This window comes from Seriola aureovittata, chromosome 7, assembly GCF_021018895.1.
Source record: "Seriola aureovittata isolate HTS-2021-v1 ecotype China chromosome 7, ASM2101889v1, whole genome shotgun sequence".
NCBI lineage: Eukaryota > Metazoa > Chordata > Actinopteri > Carangiformes > Carangidae > Seriola > Seriola aureovittata.
Window position 1 is genome coordinate 13651064 of NC_079370.1, and position 13813 is coordinate 13664876.

The window sequence follows — 13813 nt, forward strand, 5'->3', positions numbered from 1 at the left end:
GCGAGAGGGAGAGAGAGAGAGAAAGGCGGTTGGTTTGATGGTTGCAGGGGAGGAAGTAGAGGGGGATCCAGCGGGCAAGCTTGCACAATTACTGGTTACGGCAGACAGCCGCGCACCATGTGCATTTGCCAGGCTCTTCAGTCCAAATTTGAGGCTTAGCATTACCATGGAAAGTACTTTTAAAAGCTTTAAAACAAAAACGACAACAACAACAAAATGTTATGTTGTTTGAAAAAAATACTTATCAAATCAAGTAAGCAAAATGAAAGGTCAAATCACATGTCAGTCACCACCTACTCTTTCTATAGGGCAATACATGTCAGGAAAAAAATCTAAGTACATTTACTCAGCTAGGCCTAGTTTATAGTACAATCTTAGAATATTTTATGAGAATATTTCCATTTTAAGCTACTCTCTTGCCTACTACATTTCAGAGATATTGCACTTCTCACACCACTACTTTTATCTAATATTTGCTAATTTGGAGATTCAGATTCTACAACATATTACTGTATTAAAATAGGATGCAGTTTTAAAAAAACTACTCACTGACATATAAAGTAGAATTAGCTCCACCAGGACCAACTACAACATTAAAATGACACGTCCATGCCCTTGCATCAATATCAACACAGAGACGTTGACTTTTCGACTTAATGACCTACTGAAGTGCCCTCTCTCTTTATCCTGCTTTGTGTGTTTTTAATGAGGTGACAGAGATAAAATTATTATTGTTACTTATATTTGTAAAGTCTGTGGCCTGTAGTTGACCTCATGCTTCCCTCGTCACATGAGCCTGCCAGTAAAGATGTTCAATTTAGTCTCTGTATACCTAAGGCCATAATAAGACTCTGTTGTCTTGTCATGTCACAGACCATCATTAAAATAAATCAATTGATAGGATATCTGAATTGCTTCTTAGGTTAATTTTATGATCTTTCTTTGACTTAAGTTATTAAAAATCACCATCATTATTTGTAATGTAGTCCATTATCAAGCCTTCAAGTGTTATTTTGTCAAGTCAAATGATACAGTTAAAAGATTTCACCCTTTTTCAAATGTATATCAGCCACAATCTGATGTCAGTGTCCAGCCTTATTGTATCCTGGCACAAAGGAAATTGCAGTGGGAGCAAACAGAATAATCTCATCCCGTAAGCAGAATTTATTAATTTTTTTTTACATATTGGGAACTTGTTAAAATAGTGCTTTTGTAATTTAAACATTACATTTTAGCTTCCTATGTGTCCCAACAGTGAGGCAATAGTAAAAGGCCCCCAACATAAAGAAAACGTGACTAAAGTTAAAACTTGACTCTATCGAGGGCCATTGTAACTTGCTAAAAACTGTGGTTTTATTGATTGCACATACACTTGGTCAAGAGAGAGGAAATCCTAACACTAATCACATACGGCAGACGAGCAGGTACAAGAAGAAACGATCATTGCAGCGTACCCGGCAACCTCAGAATTAAAAAGGCGCCTCCAGAGCCACCGAGAACAATAACTCACAGCAGCCAATCACGAGGCGCGTATTTTTTCACTCAACGTCCTCATTCTGACCAATGATGAGCTCCCGGGGGCGGGGGATGCCTTGACGCACTGAGGCTCGTGATTGACGCAAGCTTTGTTGCTAAATTTAGCAGCTGGCGAACGGAGGCAGAGTGAGATAGCAGAGAACCCATTCATTGTGCCGGGGCGGGCCCGACTATTTTAGCGTTGTGATTGTGATCCAGCCAAGCCAAATATAGTCGTAGACAGGTATTTTTAGCCGTAAACCGTGCCCCCGTTTTCATTCGGCTAAGGCAACCTGGGAGATATGGGATGCAGTTTGAACTGAGCCCCGACTCCACAGTCAGCACACTTATTGACAACCTGTTAAGTCAGTAGGGGATAGTTTTACAGTCAGCTGACAGAGAGAGGGAGAGAGATAAACAACTGTAGGAGCCGTTGAGAGTAAACTCTCACTGCCACTGGCTCTCTCTCTCTCTGTCAATCTTTGTCTCTCTCCGTGGAAAAGGTTGGAAAAGCGGGGGAATGAAAAGACCTTAGATCCGAAGATGCTTAGCCTTCGGTTCGTCAAGCAGACACTTACAACAGGTTTGTGAATGTGATGGCTTGCAGCTTCGCACAGCAGCGCCGCTTTTTCCTCACCAGCTGCGCAGACTTAAGGCGTCTTTAGCTGAGAGGACTTGGCGGGGGTAGGTGGGGGTACAGCCCACTACCTTAGTCAAACTACAGTGAAATTTGTAGCAGCCAGGGCGAAACGTTTTTTTAGGTTAAAGGTGTGTTGATTTTGAAAAACAACCCGGGAAAGAAGACTGTGCACACTTTTAGGTAGGCTTTAAAGTACCCGTCCTCTCTGGGAAACCCCTCCTCCGTGGAACACCTTGAAACCGATTCTCTCTGGACTTCAGTTAAGGAAGCCTCACATTTGCTTATGCATGTGTGCAGACAGACGTGGGGAGCCTTGTTTGTCCAGTAGAACATGCAGTGACCCAAATTCTCCCCCTTCCTCGAAGAGGCAGTGAAATGTGCAGGGGACCCAGCATCCCAGTCCTTTGCTAAGTTTGTGTGTAACGTGCTTTAAATGTGACTGGTTAATGCTGGGGAAAGGGAAATCTGTGGCCAGTCCCACTGTGCCAGGATCAGCTGCAGGGCATACAGATCACATGCCACCGGGCCTTAGACCACTAGAGCCTTAGCGCACACCAGCATTCACGCGTTTGTAATTTGATGTAAAATATGCCTACTCAATTCAAATTTGAACTCAGTTCATTTAAACGATTGTGCATAGTATTGTTTCTTCAATCTGATGGTGGTGAGCACGGTTAAGTGCGTGTCATCTTAGGTGCACAAATTGCAGGGTGATAAGCACCCTTCAGCCTGGTCTCATCTGCTCTTTGCTGCGTTTTTTAAATCTTTTTCTCATGTGCCATCTTATCGTGACAATATCCAATAAATGATAAATTAACCTTACCCCCCCCCCCCCCCCCCATTTTGTTTTTAGGGCAAAACATATCCTATAGGCATAGATCACAAGTTCGTCTGCATGTCCCTCTCGTCAGAATTGTAAAGAAATATCTGTCATCTAGGGTGATCTCTAAATGGATTATTTATTTTTTATAAATGGACCTTTTATCATTTTATTATTGTTGTTATATATTGTTTATCAATATTGTTTATTGCATGTCAGAACCTTTTGTAGGTCATATTCCCTGACAGTATATGTATCTTGGTCGTGTTAGGGTAAGATTTAGTAAATAGATCATTTATCTCTAAAAATAAAGCATCGTCTTCTTCACTGTTTTTCTTCTCCCCTCTGTGTGTTTCACCTGTCTCTCTCCCGCTCTTCCTGGCTGGTCAGGGTATCAGCTGCCTCGGCTGTGACCTCACCATGGTGACGTGTAAATCCAGATTAACCTGCTCTCTTATTCCGCCAGACTTGGAAGTGATTAGAGATTATGACCGTGTCCTTTTAATAGCATTGGACATGTGGGTAATCAACTGCGTCCACCAACGTCTCGTGTCAGGTGACTCTCTCTCTCTCTCACACACACACACACACACACACACACACACACACACACACACACACACAAGCACTTATTTTTATCACAAAGGAGGACATTGCATTGATTTGCACAAATTCCCCAGAGACTCACCCTACTCTAAACCATAAACAATACATGCCTACACCTAACCTCAACCATACACCGAGTTATAAGCCTGAAATTGAGTGGCTTACCTCAAAGGCACTATGTTTTTGTTCACAATTGGGGAATGAGTCCCAATAATGTGACTGTGACACTTTTATGACAGTATTCGGATCTTGACCCCTATATATCATTCATATCATTTCCTCAGTGTATGTTGCCTCTGTCCTTTAGTTTTGTCTCGCTACATCTGAAAATATATTTCCTAACTTCATCAGTTACTTGTGCTATCTCACCACGCAGCTAGGGGTGGAAAAAAGGGGAAAAAAATGAAGGAAATGTAAAAGATTACTCAGCAACACAAACTACCTTATTGGAAAAGCACATAGTCTGGTAAAACAAGATGTTTTTGCTCCAATGTCTGATGAAAACCACGTGCCGAAACTTGAAGTGTATGCTCCTATTTTTTTCTCTACGTAGTCAGCACCCCAGGAGAACTCATCTCTTAACTTTAAGGAAACTTACATTTTTAGATATTCAAGCTTTTCTTTAACTTTACCCCAACTTCATTTCCCCCTTCAATGCCTTATTTCTTCATATATTTTGGTGAGAGTCAGGTGGAACTTGAGAAACACTACCTTTCCACACTAAAAATGATACACCTATTTATATTTAACACTTTGTTCTTTGTACCCCCTGTTCCTGTTGGATCCCCCTTTTCTGCTGCGTTTATTCGTCCACTGTGCATTTATATAAATATAAAAAGGCTACAGTTAAAAACTTGCTGATGACAAGGTCACTCCCATTGGCAATTGGTTTGCTTTTTTTTTTTTTTTTTGCAGGGTGAAGTTCATTTAGACTGAGTTCCTCACAAAGTGAACAACGTGGCCAATTTGTGCAAGACAGCAGGAACATCTTGGATGAATGGTGAGTGAATTTTGGTATCACTATTTTCTGCCAGGCAAATTGAATTTTACAAATCAAATCAATTCTTTTTGTTCTTGAGCTTCTTTTTCTGCCTCTGTTTAAAACTAATTATCCAGCAATAAAGAATCACACTGACAGGTTGAGTGTTTTCCTGCCTCCGTGCAGAACTGTTAAACCTCTGCAGGCTTGTCACTGTTGTCAGATTTATGACAGAGGAAGTTATGGCCTTTGTGTAAAAAAGTGCTTCAAAGATGCTACCATTCACAGTAGTCCAGGGTTGTAAGTATATAGAGTGGCGTAGCACCTTTAGGCCTCTTGTACAAAGCTGCTGACTGTATGGTGGAGATAATGCACCGAGACACTCTGATCTCTGTCTAATCACACAGCAGAAGTGAAAAGTAATTGTGTCAGTTTGAATGAGCTCTCTATGTGGACAGCAAAGGCACCAGCACTCAGCACTCTGGTGACACTGGAGAAAGAGGAAAGCAGAGAAACAGAGAAACAGAGGAAGGCTTTTATCATCGTGTCACCAAATCTGCTCCAACTGTACGTCAGAGTGCAAGTGAGGACGGGAAGGGGTGGGGGTGCGGGTGCGGGGGAGAGGATTGCTGGCGCAATGGCAGGGTGCTCAATGGTGGCATTCTTCCCTTTCTGTGGACACACACACACACGCACACGCACACACACAAACACACACACACACACACATAAACAGCAACACCAGGGGATTCCCCCCGGGAGTACCCAAGTGAGGTAACACTACCCATCACTGCCTTATCGCACCAGTGCCCAAAGACAGGAGCGAGGGATTGTGGACCATTTTATGATGTTATCATGATGCATTTTTACACTTTTTTTTGTGTTTTAATGTGTGGGTGTGTGCATATGTGTGTGTGTGTGTGTCAGTGGAGGGAGAGGAGGGTAATGTACAGCAGCTTGTGCGTAATGTTCTGTAGTTTCCCTCGCTTGTTTGATGGCAGATTTATCACCTTTCTTATTATTACTCTGCAGTGAAATGTAACCGCGTGATTCACCGCTTTGTGTAAATTTTGGAGGGTGTGTGGCATTGAGAGTAAAACCCAGTCGAGTGTTTGTTTCCTTTGTGTGTGCATTTATCTCTACTTTTGTGCATGTGTTTATATACAGTATGTGGACATATTTATGCTTGTGTGCTGCAGTGGCAGTTTTACAAGACCACCACCACGCACCCATACATTTTTCTTCAGTGTAAAAGTTGAGCAAGCACATTAAAGGGGATGTCTGCAGTGGATTCATTTGCATGCACACAGTGAAATACTCAATAAGCTCATGCATTTTTTTGCTGTTAAGCCCACATCATCTTCTGTGCACATCTGTAGAGTCAGAGGGTGATAGAGTTGCAGGCTTGCTGCGACAGTAGTGGGAGGTCAGACAATGTTGTGGGACTAGAATAACCTCTCTTTACATCATTTCAGAAATCTTTCCTGAAGCACTTACGCACAAGCTTCTGTGTACGAAAAGAACAGTATATATAACCGTCTGTCATACACACACAATTGTGAGAAGCAGGTGTGCGTCATGCAGGATCCAGCATGTTAGAGGCTATTTCATACCTTCTTAAGTGACTGATTATTTCACTAATACCACCTGCCAGTAGGAATCTCTTGTGTTTCAGCTCGATTTATAATATTAGAAGTGCATTATATATTGATATTACTTAAGAATAAAGTTTAGAGGTCAAATAGAAACTTTAGCATTGCTATGTTTTGTGATATAAAGCTGGAATCACGCAGTCAGTCAAACTGGCTTGACTTTTTTTTAATAATTCAATTCAGACTTTTGCAAGTTCGTCTACACCCTTCAAGTCTGAGTAAACTGGCAGATTATCTCCATTATTAGCCAGTCTGCCGGGCTGCTATGTGTTTGGGCGGAACAGTTGTCAGTTGCAGACAGTTGCAGACTGTACTCAACCAAACAGGTAACAGTAGTCGTCCCAGGTTTAATGAGACACTGCAGCAGCAGAAGATTAGTAATTAAATGTAACATTTGTATTGTGTGTATCGGGCTGTTGATGGTGGGCATATCAATCGTTTCAGTCACACAAAAGATCCCATCTGGGTGATGGTGCACTCGTTGACTTTGGAGAAACACAAGCAGCTCGAATATTAGTACATAATGCAAATGTGAAGGAAGCTTATTCATATCCAGATGTTACTGACAGAGAAGAGATTTCTGTCACCAACGTAAACCCACTGATGATTATTTTGTCCATGTAGTGTTAGTGTGGCACACATTGTCGTTTGCCAGGCTGCAGAAAAGAAAGATATAAAACCCCACAGACATTGAACCCAATGGAATTTAGATGTTAAGCAATCTTGGTATTGAGCAATGTCATCAGATGAGCACATGCCTTCCTTTTGTTCATGGTTATGGTCTCTTTATCCCAAATCTGCCTGCCTGGTTTTCACTTGTGTCATCTTGGATTAAAAGAAAATCCTGTCACTCAGCACCTGTATACCTGCCGGTGAGAAGCCTAGCCACTCACCTGTTATGTACTTGAATGACTACTTGTATCACTATTGTAGGTATTAAGTTTACAACCCAACTACCAGTGGTAATTTAAGTGTGTGTGGGGGTGTAATTTATAATATAGTGTGTTGAAATATGTGAACAGTGGGTGTATGAGTCACCTTAGTGTGGGCAGTTGTTTAAAGGCCATTTTCTAGGAGATGTCAGAAACAGGAACGTGTATTAGCACAAATGTGTGTGTGATGTGGTTTTGTCGTTTCAGTTAAAACATCGCAGGACTCCCCCTGTTAGCGTGTTTAGATCAAGATAACAGACATTAAACAGATAGATTCTCTGCAGAGGTATAGTAGGTGTCCACTTGAAAATACATGGTGTGGAGTACAGCAAGTGATAGAGGAGTAACCAAATATTTGCATGCAGTCTATAAATAAACTTAATATAAAACATGCTGTTGAGGGTCTTGAATGATACAGTACATGTTATCCTAAAAGTGTGGGAATTTCGGCTGCATGCAGAAGTGTGTATATGTATTTGCAGACTGTATTGAAGCCGTATTTGTGGCGCTTGTGTGAGAAACAGTTGCCCTTTAGTTATTCACATCTGGGTGCTGCTTTGGGAAGCCACTTGTGCCATTTGGCTGGATGCCCTGCACACCTCGATTAGTTTCACCTCTGCTCCAGTCCCACAGCTTCAGCCCAGGTATGTGTTTGAGAGCTTGTAATTGTGGTTCCGGCTTACTTTGTATAAAGACATGATGACATTTTAACGAACTGAGTCAGTGTCTTCGTCGTCCTTCAGATATTCAACACTTGAGTAGAATGTGTGTGTGTGTGTGTGTGTGTGTGTGTGTGTGTGTATTCTGTGATTTTTAATCTCTATGGGGTCTAAATAGGTGCTTGCTGTTTGACGCTATGCTGCGTCTCAGAGTAATGTCACCCTGGGTCACGCATTGACCACATGGGCATTTACACTGGCAAACAGGCACATACACACACACGCAAACACACACACTCACAGAGATAAACAAGTGGTTGCATTTCTGCATGAGTCACAGTCGTGGGTAGAGGTGGAAAGTTTCCTTGTTTGGGCTATTCCCCCCTGCTGACACTTTTGATACTTTTTGTAGTATCTGATGCGTTTGTAGTGGACAGCAGATTCAGCTCATACCTTCTAAGACTACGTATATCCTAACCACACTCCCTCTCTTCCACTGCTGTCATATCAGTGAATATCAGCACACTGTTATAGAACCGTACACACCTCTATTATTTTCTCTCTGTGAGTTGAAAGATCAGATCAGATAGTTGATCTATCTAGTGTAAGGAGCTCAGACATCTGGAGGCAGCTCAGAATAGAGCAGCTGCTCCTTCGCATTGAAAGGAGCCTTTTGAGGTGGTTTGGGCATCTGATCTTCTGGGCACGTCCAACTAGTATGAGGCCCCGGGGTAGACCTGGGAGAGGGAACGCCTCAGGGTCCCCCAGGAGGAACTGGAAAACAATGCTGGGAAGATAAATTGCTGCTTCCAGCTTCTTAAAAATGGGGATTTGTTGCTTGTTTTATCATATGATTGTGGAATATTTTTTGGTTTTGGACTGTTGTTCAAATCAAACAAGCAATTGAATCACTTTACACTCTACGAAGTTTGGCATTTTTATTAGCCTAATTGTTGACATTTCATAGCCTAAATGATCTTAAATCATAGTCTGGTTTATTGAGGGAATAATGGGCAGATTACTTGATAATGAAAGAAATGATCAGCTGCAACACTAGTCTTAATTTCCGAGAAAATAAATCTTCAACAAATCTGCATGATTCAAATCCGCTTTCTAGGTGTGAAAGTATGTAGTGTGCCAAGCTGAAAAAAAAGGAAGACAGACTGGAAAAAAAGAAAGGGCGTTCACATCCTGTGGTTATACACTTTCACACCTGGAAAAGAAAGACAGACTTGTTCTCGGTGAAACTTCCCGTTGATCAATAAAGTTTAAAAACGTTTTGCATTATCATACCATAACAGTAATCGGACAAAATCATCCTCTCTGATGCGTTAAATCAACACAATAAATCTTCCAGTTTGCATATTAATTGTCAGCTGATTAAAATGTCTGTGACTTTGCATTGTCAGTATTTGGTTTTCTCACTGAGGTAATTATTTATATTTGCAATATTGGATTATAAAGGTGTTTTTTATTATTATTCATTTATTTTTCGATTATACACCCAAGAATTAACAACACTACCAGCCAAGCTTGCATTCACCCTCTCCCTCGGAGTGTGTGATGAAATGTTTGAAGGCCTGTGCAGTGAGAGTCTCTTGGTAATGAGACATAATAAGTTTATGCTTTATAAACCTCAGATATGTGCTGCTTTGCACAGAGAGAGGAAACAGCAAACGTTGGCCGACAGGGAGGAACTTGTCTAACCATGTCTTTGCCTGTGGCTATCTGCGGGTACACTCGTGTGTATTTGTGCGTGGATACTTGCGTGTACATGTAACATAAAAGTTGATGACATTTTACAGGTTGACTCATTAAGTGCGATCATTTGCCAAAATCCCGTCAATCTTTGGTATTTTGGGAAGTGTGGGTGGATAGGATTAAGAGAATTTTTCGATGTAGTGTCACAGGTTTACCTCATAACACATTAACCTTCAAGGATGGTTCACTTACAAAACTATCTACCTGCATCCTACATTTAGATTTCTATTTTTTTTTTTTTTTAATTTTTTGTCAGTGTTGATTGCAAATATGCAAACGTTTTTCTTAAGAAAAATAAAAAACTTGTGATTTAACATGATACAAAAAAATAACCCTTGTCATGTTTATCAGTAGGGAGTTTCACACCTGCATATTTTGGTGCACATAGATCACTTTTGAGAACTTATCACACTGTGAACTTCTGGTGAAGCCTCATTTTCTCTAAATTAGGCCGCAGTGGACACTGACAGTTCACATTTGTTGATATTCTCCCCTTTTCATCACAGAATGTCCTCGAGATGATCAATGTTAAAATCATTCCAAAAATAACTCTAATAATAGAAATAATACTACTGAACGAACGTGAATCAGTTATGGAAATGTACACATTCTAGGATAGTCTGATGTTAAAAGAGAAAACTATGTGCTTCAAAATGATTCTAAATTTTCTTTAGTAGCATAACTATCACATGACTTTATTTATTAATATGTTCATTCATCATTTCACAGACAGTCATTCAGTCAAAACCAGAAACAAAGCAACACTTTCACTTTTTATTTGGTCACATTATGAGAGGTGTTGGTCTTCTGGTCTGCTGGTTTTCATGATGAAAACAGAAGTCATACTCACTATTGGAAGCAGAGCATTCATTTTACAGGCAGAATTAAAACATCATGGTAAACTATGTACTGTTATTAAGTATACAGTATGACTAAATTACTCACTATACACTGTAGCTGGATACTTGATGACCCTGAATAACCTCATGCAGTCACTTTTATTACTGCAAGCCTGGTCATCATTAACACCATCAAGAGTCTTCTTATAAGTTTAACAGTATTTTTTCCTTTATTCTTCTTTTTTCATGTTCGTTATCTTTTTGTTTTACAGAAAATAAAAGTCATTTTGATAAGATCGGCATCTCATTTGTGAGTAACATCTCGCTATGGGTTAAATGAGAGGATTCATTTTGTTATTTTAGTTGGCTTCCCCTCAGCCTTGACCTTTTCTTTTAAAAAGTTCACCTCTTATGATTCACTGCATCTCAGCTTTGACATTTAAATTCCTTCTCCTTCTCACGATAGAAACCTGGTGCCCAACAATTACCTGAGAGTGACGATCTAAAATATGCATCATGGAGTATCATGGCCGCTGTGTGGGTACCACGTAACAATAGTTCCAACGCACCCATGAGTGCCATTATGATATTCCCAGAAGTCCGTCGTGCGCAGTGGGAGACACTCCCAGAAATTTCCATAAAAAAAGATTTCCTCAGGTGAGAGTGGGGCATCAGGACTTCCCTTCTGATGCCAGCTGCATACCTGAAGAGCAAGTATTTACGCGTGCCGCTCCCTGTGACTGGAAGTGCTGACTTATTGTGTGGGAGTATAGCGCCAAAAACACTGACATAATCCCATGCTGATGTAAGATGTTCAGAGGGAGTTCCAGTACAACGTAGAATTTTCAGGAATACTGGAAATCAAAATTTAGTTTAATTGTAAGTGCACCCACATCCAAACAACCACCTGCCTGTGCAATGACAACATAGAGAATTATACTTAAAAAAAAAAAAAAAACATCTTTTTGATCTTTTTGCATCATTTGGAGACTCTGATTTTCCACATACGCTCTCAGTGTACTCTCCCACACACACTCAGATGACCACATAATAGAGCTCCAACCAGACTGAGGTTCCTGAGGCTCAAAGTTCTGCCAAGTCCCAGACCACCAAGGTCCTTCTTTCTCTGTTCAAGCCTTTGATACTTTCACAGTGCTCTGCTGCAACTTGCCTGCACTAATCTCTACATAGGTCATGATATAAATCTTTGGATCTTTTGCTTAGTTACTTGGAAATTGAAAGTGTGACAAAACTGTGGTGCATCAGTTGAAACCAGCTCATTTGATAGATTTTTCTATCATTTGTTTGAGCAGTTTATGCATTTATTTGACAGCCACAGTGAAGACAGACAGGAAATGTGGGGAAAGAGAGGGAAGGACATGCTCAGGGCATATACGCCCACTTGGTATGTACCCTAACAGCTCCACTATGGGGTCACCACAGATATGCGTAAGTTGAGTAAACGCAAGTTGAGTTAATCTCAACGTCATTGTTAAACCTGTGGAGCGTCCCTTTAATAGTAAAATTTGCTCATTTAAAAATATGTAAATAGAAGCCTGTAGTGTAGTTCGCCCAGTCATCCATCTTTAGAGAAGTTTAAAGGTGTTACCTTCATAACTTTGAGCAGAAATTGTGCAATCATTTTCATGGCTAGATAGTAGGAGTGACCAAGACAGCAGCTTTAGCTCTGTCACCTGGGCAATGGAGACATCACTCCTCCCCTCCTTCTCGGTTGAATAATCTGCTTACTCACCGGATGTGATTCACCTAACTAACGCAGTCAGAAAGAAGGTTCTGTTGTCTAAATGTTTGGTCAGTAATGTGTAATGTTTGGAAAGTTGTGTGTTTGTGAGATAAATTCATTTGAGCCTCAGTGGCTGCTGCTTGGAAATCTTCACTCAATAAATGACTGAGGGTACAGTACAGTAAGTACAGATATATTTTGCACATACAGAGTGACGTTATTATGTTAGATTACACTACGACCACAGTTTGTGAATTAACTTTTACGGAATTGGATGGATCTAACAGAGTCGCCCTCATAACCATAATAGCTACAAAATTTCTATTTAGTTGATTATCCTAGAATATTACTAAATTATAATGCACTTTGCGTGTCTCCTTGGGGCCTATAAGAAACATGATGTAGACATTAGCCAACCCAATTTTTTTTGCACATTTTCTTTTTTGAAACCAGCATTTTTACACTGGCAAACATTGTCCTTCTTTCTTCCTACCATTCACTGGCACATTGGTATGGTTCTCGGGGCACTGGCCTATGTTTTTTGCCGCTGCACGGGCAGTCTGACAAAACAGTGCTGGATTGTGAAACAAAAACCTGGATGAACTTTAGCTGGACCGCAGTTCCATGTCATTCGGTAAGGCAGTGGCCAATTCTTTGTAGGTTAATTTGCGAAATCAATGCTGTACTTCTGTTGTTTACGTCACGCAGAAAGATAAAATAATTGCAGATGTGAGAAGCTTCCTTCCTCATGGTATTATAAATTGCTATTCAGTGTTTTGGCATCTGAAGCCTTAAGAACTCATGGATCTGTTGCACCATGTTGGCTTTGTTGGTGCAGGGCTGTTTTCTGTCTGAATTTCCACATTTCTTGTCTGACCTGTTTGTCGTCTTAGTGTTTTAAGGCTTGCACACAAGACACGTTTGCATGCACCTCACACCCTCTGCAGTCAACAACAATATGTTTTGAATCACCCGTATCCTCATGTGCGCACTAATAGAGCAACATGCTTATCAAAACATTGGTCTATAGCGCTACCAGTGGTCAAAAACGCCACAGGGTACCTTTAATTTACTTTTTTTTATGTGCACACACATATGTTGTCTGAACAGGGCAGCTTGAAGCAGAGAAGCTGCTCTTATAATCTCTCAGACAGTTGCCAAACCAGACTTGGGTCAATGGCAGGTCATGACCTCAGACTGACCCTCTTAGCCAATGTCAATAGCCCCCTCCTCCTTCCCTACAACACCTTCACCATCACCGTCTCTGTTACACTCTCCTCTATACTCTGTTGCTGTCTCTGGCCACAGTTTCCTCTCTCTGTTGCCCTCTCTTGACACTCAAGTACTCACTCCTTCCTCTGCTCTCTCTTTCCTCTTTCCCTCTCTTCTTTCCCTCCTCGTGTTCCCTTCGCTCCATGAGGGGGGAACTTCCACTGCAGCTTCTATCCAGGAACAGGCTTCCACTGTGGAAACACAGCTACATAGCATTGCTCCAATTCGCTTTCCACACTGAGCAGGAGAGGGGGAGCTGGGCTTCATGTCATTGCATCAACACACACACACACACACACACACACACACACACACACACACACACACACACACACACACACACACACATTTCCACAAATATATGTGTACACAAGCACACACACAGTACATCTCT

General features: G+C 41.1%; 1 protein-coding gene across 1 annotated transcript in view; it reads left to right on the forward strand.

The window, feature by feature from the left end:
• Positions 1-1765: 1765 nt before the first annotated feature.
• alg2 (ALG2 alpha-1,3/1,6-mannosyltransferase) overlaps positions 1766-13813 on the forward strand; it is a 61732-nt gene continuing 49684 nt past the window's right edge. The window contains exons 1-3 of the mRNA XM_056380665.1: positions 1766-2098; positions 3366-3531; positions 4497-4581. The gene's annotated coding sequence lies outside the window, so the exon portion shown is untranslated. The remainder of the gene's footprint in view (positions 2099-3365; positions 3532-4496; positions 4582-13813) is intronic.